The 14,795-nt window shown below is 51.4% G+C and overlaps 1 protein-coding gene across 1 annotated transcript in view; it reads right to left on the reverse strand.

Annotated features, from left to right (window-relative positions):
• Nucleotides 1-14,795, reverse strand: part of LOC122556856 (fibroblast growth factor 18-like) — a 420,188-nt gene that overhangs the window by 63,010 nt on the left and 342,383 nt on the right. The window lies entirely within an intron of this gene.

The raw sequence follows: 14,795 nt of genomic DNA on the forward strand, positions 1-14,795 counted from the left end.
CAGTGAACACACACACACGCGAGCAGATTCCCTGTCAGTGTATACACACACACACACAAACCAGCAGATTCCCTGCCATTGCGTACACACACCACCAGATTCCCTGTCAGTGTCTACACACACACACCAGCAGATTCCCTGTCAGTGTACACACGAACACCAGCAGATTCCCTGTCAGTGTACACACGAACACCAGCAGATTCCCTGTCAGTGTACACACGAACACCAGCAGATTCCCTGTCAGTGTATACACACACACACACAAACCAGCAGATTCCCTGCCATTGCGTACACACACCAGCAGATTCCCTGTCAGTGTATACACACACACACGCGCCTCAACAGATTCCCTGTCAGTGTACACACACCAGATTCCCTGTCAGTGTCTACACACACACACCAGCAGATTCCCTGTCAGTGTACACACGAACACCAGCAGATTCCTTGTCAGTGTATACACACACACCAGCAGATCCCCTGTCAGTGTATACACACACACCAGCAGTTCCCCTGTCAGTGTATACACACACACACCAGCAGATCCCCTGTCAGTGTATACACACACACCAGCAGTTCCCCTGTCAGTGTATACACACACACACCAGCAGATTCCCTGTCAGGTGTAAACACACTCACACAACCCCCAGCACATTCGCAATCAGTACACACACACACACTATAGGATTCCCTGTCAGTGTATATACACACACGGCCCAGCAGCTTCCCTGTCAAGTACACACATACACACGCCCCAGCAGATTCCCTGTCAGTGTACACACACACACACACAACTCCCAGCAGATTCCCTGTCAGTGGACACACACACCAGCAGATTCCCTGTCAGTGTGTACACACCCTAACACCAGCAGATTCCCTGTCAGTGTACACCCACCCACCAGCAGATTCCCTGTCAGTGTACACACACACCAGCAGATTCCCTGTCAGTGTACACACACACACATGCCACAGCAGATTCCCTGTCAGTGTACACACACACACAGACACCAGCAGATTCCCTGTCAGTGTACACACACCCTAACACCAGCAGATTCCCTGTCAGTGTACACCCACCCACCAGCAGATTCCCTGTCAGTGTACACACACACCAGCAGATTCCCTGTCAGTGTACACATACACACACACCATCAGACTGCCTGTCAGTATATATACACACACGGCTTAGCAGATTCCCTGTCAGTGTACACACACACACATGCCACAGCAGATTTCCTGTCAGTGTACACACACACACACACCAGCAGATTCCCTGTCAATGTATACACACACCAGCAGATTCCCTGTCAGTGTACACACACACACACCAGCAGATTCCCTGTCAGTGTACACACACACCAGCAGGTTCCCTGTCAGTGTATACACACACACACACCAGCAGATTCCCTGTCAGTGTACACAGATGACCCAGCAGATTCCCTGTCAGTGATTATACACACACCAGCAGATTCCCTGTCAGTGTACACACACACACACACACCATCAGACTGCCTGTCAGTATATATACACACACACACACGGCTTAGCAGATTCCCTGTCAGTGTATATACACACACACACACACACACACACACACACACACACACCAGCAGATTCCCTGTCAGTGTACATACACACCAGCAGGTTCCGTGCCAGTGTACACGCACACACACACGCACACACACACACCAGCAGATTCCCTGTCAGTGTACACACACAAGCAGATTCCCTGTCAGCGTACACACACACAAATACACAGACAACCCCCAGCAGATTTCCTATCAGTTTACACACAAACACACCAGCAGATTCCCTGTCAGTGTACACACACCCACACTCCAGCAGATTCACCGTCAGGTGTACACACACCCACACCCCAGCAGCTTCTCTGTCAGGTGTACACACACACCAGCAGATCCCCTGTCACTGTATACACACACACACCAGCAGATTCCCTGTCAGTGTACACACACACACACCCACACCCCAGCAGCTTCCCTGTCAGGTGTACATACACACACAAACGCCCCAGCAGATTCCCTGTCAGTGTATATACACACACACACATACACACCAGCAGATTCCCTGTCAGTGTACACAGATGACCCAGCAGATTCACTGTCAGTGATTATACAACACCAGCAGATTCCCTGTCAGGTGTACACACACCCACACCAGCAGATCCCCGGTCAATGCATACACACACACAAAGCAGCAGATTCCCTGTCAGTGTACATACTCCCCCCCCCGAGTAGATTCCCTGTCAGTGTACACACACATGCCCCAGCAGATTCCCTGTCAGTGTATACACACACACACCCCAGCAGATTCCCTGTCAGTGTACACACACACACATAAGCAGATTCCCTGTCAGTGTACACACACACCAGCAGATTCCCTGTCAGTGTACACACACACACCAGCAGATTCCCTGTCAGTGTACACGCACACACACACCAGCAGATTCCCTGTCAGTGTACGCACACACACACAAAAAATAGATTCCCTGTCAGTGTACGCACACACCAGCAGATTCCCTGTCAGTGTACGCACACACCAGCAGAATCCCTGTCAGTGTACACACACACACACACAAAATAGATTCCCTGTCAGTGTACGCACACACCAGCAGATTCCCTGTCAGTGTACGCACACACCAGCAGAATCCCTGTCAGTGTACACACACACACACAAGCAGATTCCCTGTCAGTGTACACACACGCCAGCAGATCCCCTGTCAGTGTAAACACACACACACTAGCAGATTTCCTGTCAGTGTACACATACACATACACCAGCAGACTCCCTGTCAGTGTACACACACACACCAACAGACCCCCTGTCAGTGCACACAGACACACGCCCCAGCAGATTCCCTGTCAGTGTACACACACACGCACGCAGATTCCCTGTCAGGGTACATACACACACACAAACGCCCCCGAAGCATCCCTGTCAGTGTACACACACACACGCCCCAGCAGATTCCCTGTCAGAGTACACACACACCAGCAGATTCCCTATCAGTGTACACACACACATACAGACAGGCCGCAGCAGATTCCCTGACAGTGTACACACACACACACACACACGTAGATTCCCTGTCAGTGTACGCACACACCAACAGATCCCCTGTCAGTGTATATACACGCACACAGACATCAGCAGATTCCCTGTCAGTATACACACACACATACACCCCAGCAGATCCCCTGTCAGTGTACATGCACACCAGCAGAATCCATGTCAGGTGTACACACACACACACCAGCAGATTCCCTGCCAGTGTACACACACACCAGCAGATCCCCGGTCAGTGTACACACACACACCCCAGTAGATTCCCTGTCAGTGTATATACACACACACACCAGCAGATTCCCCGTCAGTGTACACACACACGCCCCAGCAGATTCCCTGTTGGTGTATATACACGCACACACACACCAGCAGATCCCCTGTCAGTGTACATGCACACACTCACATACACACACCAGCAGATTCCTTGTCAGTGTACACACATGCGCACACACACACACACCAGCAGATTCCCCGTCAGTGTACACACACACAGGCCGCAGCAGATTCCCTGTCAGTGTACGCACACACACACAAGCAGGTTCCCTGTCAGTGTACGCACACACCAGCAGATTCCCTGTTAGTGTATACACACACATACTAGCAGACTCCCTGTCAGTGTACACACACACAAACACACCAGCAGATTCTCTGTCAGTGTATATACACACACCAGCAGATTCCCTGTCAGTGTACACACACACACACCCCAGCAGACTCCCTGTCAGTGTACACACACACACCAGCAGACTCCCTGTCAGTGTACACACACATGCCCCAGCAGATTCTGTGTCAGTTTAAACACACATTTGCCAGCAGACTCCTGTCAGTGTACACACACACCAGATTCCCTGTCAGTGTACACACACACTAGCAGATTCCCTGTCAGTGTACACACACACACCAGCAGATTCCTTGTCAGTGTACACACACACCAGCAGATTCCTTGTCAGTTTACACACACACACACACACACAACTCCCAGCAGATTCCCTGTCAGTGTACACACACACACACCAGCAGATTCCCTGTCAGTGTACACATACACCAGGAGGTTCCGTGCCAGTGTACCCAGACACATACACACACCAGCAGATTCCCTGTCAGTGTACACACACAGATACACCAGATTACCTGTCAGCGTACACACACACGCCCGAGCAGATTCCCTATCAGTGTACACACACACACACCAGCAGAATCACTGTCAGTGCATATACACACACACACGTCCCAGCAGATTCCCTGTCAGGGTACACACACACACACACCAGCAGAATCCCTGTCAGTATATATACACACACACACCAGCAGATTCCCTGTCAGGTGTACACACACCCACACCCCAGCAGATTCCCTGTCAGGTGTACACACACACAAACCAGCAGATTCCCTGCCAGTGTACACACACACCAGCAGATCCCCGGTCAGTGTACACACACACACCCCAGTAGATTCCCTGTCAGTGTATATACACACACACACACCAGCGGATTCCCTGTTGGTGTATATACACGCACACACACACCAGCAGATCCCCTGTCAGTGTACATGCACACACTCACATACACACACCAGCAGATTCCCCGTCAGTGTACACACACACAGGCCGCAGCAGATTCCCTGTCAGTGTACGCACACACACACAAGCAGGTTCCCTGTCAGTGTACGCACACACCAGCAGATTCCCTGTCAGTGTATACACACACATACTAGCAGACTCCCTGTCAGTGTACACACACACAAACAACCAGCAGATTCTCTGTCAGTGTATATACACACACCAGCAGATTCCCTGTCAGTGTACACACACACACACACACACCCCAGCAGACTCCCTGTCAGTGTACACACACACACCAGCAGACTCCCCGTCAGTGTACACACACATGCCCCAGCAGATTCTGTGTCAGTTTAAACACACACTTGCCAGCAGACTCCTGTCAGTGTACACACACACCAGATTCCCTGTCAGTGTACACACACACCAGGAGGTTCCGTGCCAGTGTACCCAGACACATACACACACTAGCAGATTCCCTGTCAGTGTACACACACACACCAGCAGATTCCTTGTCAGTGTACACACACACCAGCAGATTCCTTGTCAGTTTACACACACACACACAACTCCCAGCAGATTCCCTGTCAGTGTACACACACACACACCAGCAGATTCCCTGTCAGTGTACACATACACCAGGAGGTTCCGTGCCAGTGTACCCAGACACATACACACACCAGCAGATTCCCTGTCAGTGTACACACACACCAGCAGATTCCCTGTCAGTGTACACACACAGATACACCAGATTACCTGTCAGCGTACACACACACACCCCAGCAGATTCCCTATCAGTGTACACACACACACACCAGCAGAATCACTGTCAGTGCATATACACACACACACAAACCAGCAGATTCCCTGTCAGGTGTATACACACACACCAGCAGGTCCCCAGTCAGTGTGCACACACACACCAGCAGACTCCCTGTCAGTGTACACACACACACCAGCAGATTCCCTGTCAGTGCGCACACACCCACACCCCAGCAGATACCCTGTCAGGTGTACACACATACACCAGCAGATCCCCTGTCAGTGTATACACCCACACACACCAGCAGATTCCTTGTCAGGTGCGCACACACACACACACACCAGCAGATTCCCTGCCAGTGTACACACACACACACACCCCAGCAGATTCCCTGTCAGTGTACACACACACACACCAGCAGATTCCCTGTCAGTGTACACACACACCAGCAGGTTCCGTGCCAGTGTACACACACATACACACACGCCCCAGCAGATTCCCTGTCAGTGTACACACACACACACACCAACAGATTTCCTGTCAGTGTACACACACACCAGCAGACTCCCTGTCAGTGTACACACACACAAACACACACCAGCAGATTCCCTGTCAGAGTACACAGACACACGTGCTCCAGCAGATTCCCTGTCAGTGCACAGACACACACCAGCCAAATCCCTGTCAGTGCATATACACAAACACCAGCAGATTCCCTGTCAGTGTACACACACCCACACTCCAGCAGATTCACCGTCAGGTGTACACACACCCACACCCCAGCAGCTTCTCTGTCAGGTGTACACACACACCAGCAGATCCCCTGTCACTGTATACACACACACACCAGCAGATTCCCTGTCAGTGTACACACACACACACCCACACCCCAGCAGCTTCCCTGTCAGGTGTACATACACACACAAACGCCCCAGCAGATTCCCTGTCAGTGTATATACACACACACACATACACACCAGCAGATTCCCTGTCAGTGTACACAGATGACCCAGCAGATTCCCTGTCAGTGATTATACACACACCAGCAGATTCCCTGTCAGTGTACACACACACACACACACCATCAGACTGCCTGTCAGTATATATACACACACACACACGGCTTAGCAGATTCCCTGTCAGTGTATATACACACACACACACACACACACACACACACACACACACACACCAGCAGATTCCCTGTCAGTGTACATACACACCAGCAGGTTCCGTGCCAGTGTACACGCACACACACACGCACACACACACACCAGCAGATTCCCTGTCAGTGTACACACACAAGCAGATTCCCTGTCAGCGTACACACACACAAATACACAGACAACCCCCAGCAGATTTCCTATCAGTTTACACACAAACACACCAGCAGATTCCCTGTCAGTGTACACACACCCACACTCCAGCAGATTCACCGTCAGGTGTACACACACCCACACCCCAGCAGCTTCTCTGTCAGGTGTACACACACACCAGCAGATCCCCTGTCACTGTATACACACACACACCAGCAGATTCCCTGTCAGTGTACACACACACACACCCACACCCCAGCAGCTTCCCTGTCAGGTGTACATACACACACAAACGCCCCAGCAGATTCCCTGTCAGTGTATATACACACACACACATACACACCAGCAGATTCCCTGTCAGTGTACACAGATGACCCAGCAGATTCACTGTCAGTGATTATACAACACCAGCAGATTCCCTGTCAGGTGTACACACACCCACACCAGCAGATCCCCGGTCAATGCATACACACACACAAAGCAGCAGATTCCCTGTCAGTGTACATACTCCCCCCCCCGAGTAGATTCCCTGTCAGTGTACACACACATGCCCCAGCAGATTCCCTGTCAGTGTATACACACACACACCCCAGCAGATTCCCTGTCAGTGTACACACACACACATAAGCAGATTCCCTGTCAGTGTACACACACACCAGCAGATTCCCTGTCAGTGTACACACACACACCAGCAGATTCCCTGTCAGTGTACACGCACACACACACCAGCAGATTCCCTGTCAGTGTACGCACACACACACACAAAATAGATTCCCTGTCAGTGTACGCACACACCAGCAGATTCCCTGTCAGTGTACGCACACACCAGCAGAATCCCTGTCAGTGTACACACACACACACAAAATAGATTCCCTGTCAGTGTACGCACACACCAGCAGATTCCCTGTCAGTGTACGCACACACCAGCAGAATCCCTGTCAGTGTACACACACACACACAAGCAGATTCCCTGTCAGTGTACACACACGCCAGCAGATCCCCTGTCAGTGTAAACACACACACACTAGCAGATTTCCTGTCAGTGTACACATACACATACACCAGCAGACTCCCTGTCAGTGTACACACACACACCAACAGACCCCCTGTCAGTGCACACAGACACACGCCCCAGCAGATTCCCTGTCAGTGTACACACACACGCACGCAGATTCCCTGTCAGGGTACATACACACACACAAACGCCCCCGAAGCATCCCTGTCAGTGTACACACACACACGCCCCAGCAGATTCCCTGTCAGAGTACACACACACCAGCAGATTCCCTATCAGTGTACACACACACATACAGACAGGCCGCAGCAGATTCCCTGACAGTGTACACACACACACACACACACACGTAGATTCCCTGTCAGTGTACGCACACACCAACAGATCCCCTGTCAGTGTATATACACGCACACAGACATCAGCAGATTCCCTGTCAGTATACACACACACACACACCCCAGCAGATCCCCTGTCAGTGTACATGCACACCAGCAGAATCCATGTCAGGTGTACACACACACACACCAGCAGATTCCCTGCCAGTGTACACACACACCAGCAGATCCCCGGTCAGTGTACACACACACACCCCAGTAGATTCCCTGTCAGTGTATATACACACACACACCAGCAGATTCCCTGTCAGTGTACACACACACGCCCCAGCAGATTCCCTGTTGGTGTATATACACGCACACACACACCAGCAGATCCCCTGTCAGTATACATGCACACACTCACATACACACACCAGCAGATTCCTTGTCAGTGTACACACATGCGCACACACACACACACCAGCAGATTCCCCGTCAGTGTACACACACACAGGCCGCAGCAGATTCCCTGTCAGTGTACGCACACACACACAAGCAGGTTCCCTGTCAGTGTACGCACACACCAGCAGATTCCCTGTTAGTGTATACACACACATACTAGCAGACTCCCTGTCAGTGTACACACACACAAACACACCAGCAGATTCTCTGTCAGTGTATATACACACACCAGCAGATTCCCTGTCAGTGTACACACACACACACCCCAGCAGACTCCCTGTCAGTGTACACACACACACCAGCAGACTCCCTGTCAGTGTACACACACATGCCCCAGCAGATTCTGTGTCAGTTTAAACACACATTTGCCAGCAGACTCCTGTCAGTGTACACACACACTAGCAGATTCCCTGTCAGTGTACACACACACACCAGCAGATTCCTTGTCAGTGTACACACACACCAGCAGATTCCTTGTCAGTTTACACACACACACACACACACAACTCCCAGCAGATTCCCTGTCAGTGTACACACACACACACCAGCAGATTCCCTGTCAGTGTACACATACACCAGGAGGTTCCGTGCCAGTGTACCCAGACACATACACACACCAGCAGATTCCCTGTCAGTGTACACACACAGATACACCAGATTACCTGTCAGCGTACACACACACGCCCGAGCAGATTCCCTATCAGTGTACACACACACACACCAGCAGAATCACTGTCAGTGCATATACACACACACACGTCCCAGCAGATTCCCTGTCAGGGTACACACACACACACACCAGCAGAATCCCTGTCAGTATATATACACACACACACCAGCAGATTCCCTGTCAGGTGTACACACACCCACACCCCAGCAGATTCCCTGTCAGGTGTACACACACACAAACCAGCAGATTCCCTGCCAGTGTACACACACACCAGCAGATCCCCGGTCAGTGTACACACACACACCCCAGTAGATTCCCTGTCAGTGTATATACACACACACACACCAGCGGATTCCCTGTTGGTGTATATACACGCACACACACACCAGCAGATCCCCTGTCAGTGTACATGCACACACTCACATACACACACCAGCAGATTCCCCGTCAGTGTACACACACACAGGCCGCAGCAGATTCCCTGTCAGTGTACGCACACACACACAAGCAGGTTCCCTGTCAGTGTACGCACACACCAGCAGATTCCCTGTCAGTGTATACACACACATACTAGCAGACTCCCTGTCAGTGTACACACACACAAACAACCAGCAGATTCTCTGTCAGTGTATATACACACACCAGCAGATTCCCTGTCAGTGTACACACACACACACACACCCCAGCAGACTCCCTGTCAGTGTACACACACACACCAGCAGACTCCCCGTCAGTGTACACACACATGCCCCAGCAGATTCTGTGTCAGTTTAAACACACACTTGCCAGCAGACTCCTGTCAGTGTACACACACACCAGATTCCCTGTCAGTGTACACACACACTAGCAGATTCCCTGTCAGTGTACACACACACACCAGCAGATTCCCTGTCAGTGTACACACACACCAGGAGGTTCCGTGCCAGTGTACCCAGACACATACACACACTAGCAGATTCCCTGTCAGTGTACACACACACACCAGCAGATTCCTTGTCAGTGTACACACACACCAGCAGATTCCTTGTCAGTTTACACACACACACACAACTCCCAGCAGATTCCCTGTCAGTGTACACACACACACACCAGCAGATTCCCTGTCAGTGTACACATACACCAGGAGGTTCCGTGCCAGTGTACCCAGACACATACACACACCAGCAGATTCCCTGTCAGTGTACACACACACCAGCAGATTCCCTGTCAGTGTACACACACAGATACACCAGATTACCTGTCAGCGTACACACACACACCCCAGCAGATTCCCTATCAGTGTACACACACACACACCAGCAGAATCACTGTCAGTGCATATACACACACACACAAACCAGCAGATTCCCTGTCAGGTGTATACACACACACCAGCAGGTCCCCAGTCAGTGTGCACACACACACCAGCAGACTCCCTGTCAGTGTACACACACACACCAGCAGATTCCCTGTCAGTGCGCACACACCCACACCCCAGCAGATACCCTGTCAGGTGTACACACATACACCAGCAGATCCCCTGTCAGTGTATACACCCACACACACCAGCAGATTCCTTGTCAGGTGCGCACACACACACACACACCAGCAGATTCCCTGCCAGTGTACACACACACACACACCCCAGCAGATTCCCTGTCAGTGTACACACACACACACCAGCAGATTCCCTGTCAGTGTACACACACACCAGCAGGTTCCGTGCCAGTGTACACACACATACACACACGCCCCAGCAGATTCCCTGTCAGTGTACACACACACACACACCAACAGATTTCCTGTCAGTGTACACACACACCAGCAGACTCCCTGTCAGTGTACACACACACAAACACACACCAGCAGATTCCCTGTCAGAGTACACAGACACACGTGCTCCAGCAGATTCCCTGTCAGTGCACAGACACACACCAGCCAAATCCCTGTCAGTGCATATACACAAACACCAGCAGATTCCCTGTCAGTGTACACACACCCACACCCCAGCAGATACCCTGTCAGTGTACACACACACACCAGCAGATCCCCTGTCAGTGTATACACACACACACACACACACACACATGCCCCAGCAGAATCACTGTCAGGTGTACACACACGCCAACTGATCCTTTGTCAGGGTACACACACACTCACACCAGCAGATCCACGGTCAGTGCATACACACACACACACACACACAAACCAGCAGATTCCCTGCCAGTGTACACACATACACCAGCAGATTCCCTGTCAGTGTACACACACACACACGCCCCAGTAGATTCCCTGTCAGTGTATACACACACACACACCAGCAGATTCCCTGTCAGTGTACACACACACACGCCCCAGCAGATTCCCTGTCGGTGTATATACATGCACACACCAGCAGATTCCCTGTCAGTGTACACACATGCACACACGCACACCAGCAGATTCCCCGTCAGTGTATACACACACACACTAGCAGATTCCCTGTCAGTGTATACACACACACACCAGCAGAATCCCTGTCAGTATATATACACACACACACCAGCAGATTCCCTGTCAGGTGTACACACACCCACACCCCAGCAGATTCCCTGTCAGGTGTACACACACACAAACCAGCAGATTCCCTGCCAGTGTACACACACACCAGCAGATCCCCGGTCAGTGTACACACACACACCCCAGTAGATTCCCTGTCAGTGTATATACACACACACACACACACACCAGCAGATTCCCTGTTGGTGTATATACACGCACACACACACCAGCAGATCCCCTGTCAGTATACATGCACACACTCACATACACACACCAGCAGATTCCTTGTCAGTGTACACACATGCGCACACACACACACACCAGCAGATTCCCCGTCAGTGTACACACACACAGGCCGCAGCAGATTCCCTGTCAGTGTACGCACACACACACAAGCAGGTTCCCTGTCAGTGTACGCACACACCAGCAGATTCCCTGTCAGTGTATACACACACATACTAGCAGACTCCCTGTCAGTGTACACACACACAAACAACCAGCAGATTCTCTGTCAGTGTATATACACACACCAGCAGATTCCCTGTCAGTGTACACACACACACCCCAGCAGACTCCCTGTCAGTGTACACACACACACCAGCAGACTCCCTGTCAGTGTACACACACATGCCCCAGCAGATTCTGTGTCAGTTTAAACACACACTTGCCAGCAGACTCCTGTCAGTGTACACACACACCAGATTCCCTGTCAGTGTACACACACACTAGCAGATTCCCTGTCAGTGTACACACACACCAGCAGATTCCCTGTCAGTGTACACACACACCAGGAGGTTCCGTGCCAGTGTACCCAGACACACACACACACTAGCAGATTCCCTGTCAGTGTACACACACACACCAGCAGATTCCTTGTCAGTGTACACACACACCAGCAGATTCCTTGTCAGTTTACACACACACACACACACACAACTCCCAGCAGATTCCCTGTCAGTGTACACACACACACACCAGCAGATTTCCTGTCAGTGTACACATACACCAGGAGGTTCCGTGCCAGTGTACCCAGACACATACACACACCAGCAGATTCCCTGTCAGTGTACACACACACACCAGCAGATTCCCTGTCAGTGTACACACACAGATACACCAGATTACCTGTCAGCGTACACACACACGCCCGAGCAGATTCCCTATCAGTGTACACACACACACACCAGCAGAATCACTGTCAGTGCATATACACACACACACGTCCCAGCAGATTCCCTGTCAGGGTACACACACACACACACCAGCAGAATCCCTGTCAGTATATATACACACACACACCAGCAGATTCCCTGTCAGGTGTACACACACCCACACCCCAGCAGATTCCCTGTCAGGTGTACACACACACAAACCAGCAGATTCCCTGCCAGTGTACACACACACCAGCAGATCCCCGGTCAGTGTACACACACACACCCCAGTAGATTCCCTGTCAGTGTATATACACACACACACACACCAGCAGATTCCCTGTTGGTGTATATACACGCACACACACACCAGCAGATCCCCTGTCAGTGTACATGCACACACTCACATACACACACCAGCAGATTCCTTGTCAGTGTACACACATGCGCACACACACACACACACCAGCAGATTCCCCGTCAGTGTACACACACACAGGCCGCAGCAGATTCCCTGTCAGTGTACGCACACACACACAAGCAGGTTCCCTGTCAGTGTACGCACACACCAGCAGATTCCCTGTCAGTGTATACACACACAAACAACCAGCAGATTCTCTGTCAGTGTATATACACACACCAGCAGATTCCCTGTCAGTGTACACACACACACACACACCCCAGCAGACTCCCTGTCAGTGTACACACACACAAACAACCAGCAGATTCTCTGTCAGTGTATATACACACACCAGCAGATTCCCTGTCAGTGTACACACACACACACACACACCAGCAGACTCCCTGTCAGTGTACACACACACACCAGCAGACTCCCTGTCAGTGTACACACACATGCCCCAGCAGATTCTGTGTCAGTTTAAACACACACTTGCCAGCAGACTCCTGTCAGTGTACACACACACCAGATTCCCTGTCAGTGTACACACACACTAGCAGATTCCCTGTCAGTGTACACACACACACCAGCAGATTCCCTGTCAGTGTACACACACACCAGGAGGTTCCGTGCCAGTGTACCCAGACACATACACACACTAGCAGATTCCCTGTCAGTGTACACACACACACCAGCAGATTCCTTGTCAGTGTACACACACACCAGCAGATTCCTTGTCAGTTTACACACACACACACAACTCCCAGCAGATTCCCTGTCAGTGTACACACACACACACCAGCAGATTCCCTGTCAGTGTACACATACACCAGGAGGTTCCGTGCCAGTGTACCCAGACACATACACACACCAGCAGATTCCCTGTCAGTGTACACACACAGATACACCAGATTACCTGTCAGCATACACACACACACCCCAGCAGATTCCCTATCAGTGTACACACACACACACCAGCAGAATCACTGTCAGTGCATATACACACACACACAAACCAGCAGATTCCCTGTCAGGTGTATACACACACACCAGCAGGTCCCCAGTCAGTGTGCACACACACACCAGCAGACTCCCTGTCAGTGTACACACACACACCAGCAGATTCCCTGTCAGTGCGCACACACCCACACCCCAGCAGATACCCTGTCAGGTGTACACACATACACCAGCAGATCCCCTGTCAGTGTATACACCCACACACACCAGCAGATTCCTTGTCAGGTGCGCACACACACACACACACCAGCAGATTCCCTGCCAGTGTACACACACACACACACACCCCAGCAGATTCCCTGTCAGTGTACACACACACACACCAGCAGATTCCCTGTCAGTGTACACACACACCAGCAGGTTCCGTGCCAGTGTACACACACATACACACACGCCCCAGCAGATTCCCTGTCAGTGTACACACACACGCCCCAGCAGATTCCCTGTCAGTGTACACACACACCAGGAGGTTCCGTGCCAGTGTACCCAGACACATACACACACCAGCAGATTCCCTGTCAGTGTACA

This window comes from Chiloscyllium plagiosum, unplaced genomic scaffold, assembly GCF_037043375.1.
Source record: "Chiloscyllium plagiosum isolate Xiang-an unplaced genomic scaffold, Cpla_swu_hap1 HiC_scaffold_16, whole genome shotgun sequence".
Lineage (NCBI taxonomy): Eukaryota > Metazoa > Chordata > Chondrichthyes > Orectolobiformes > Hemiscylliidae > Chiloscyllium > Chiloscyllium plagiosum.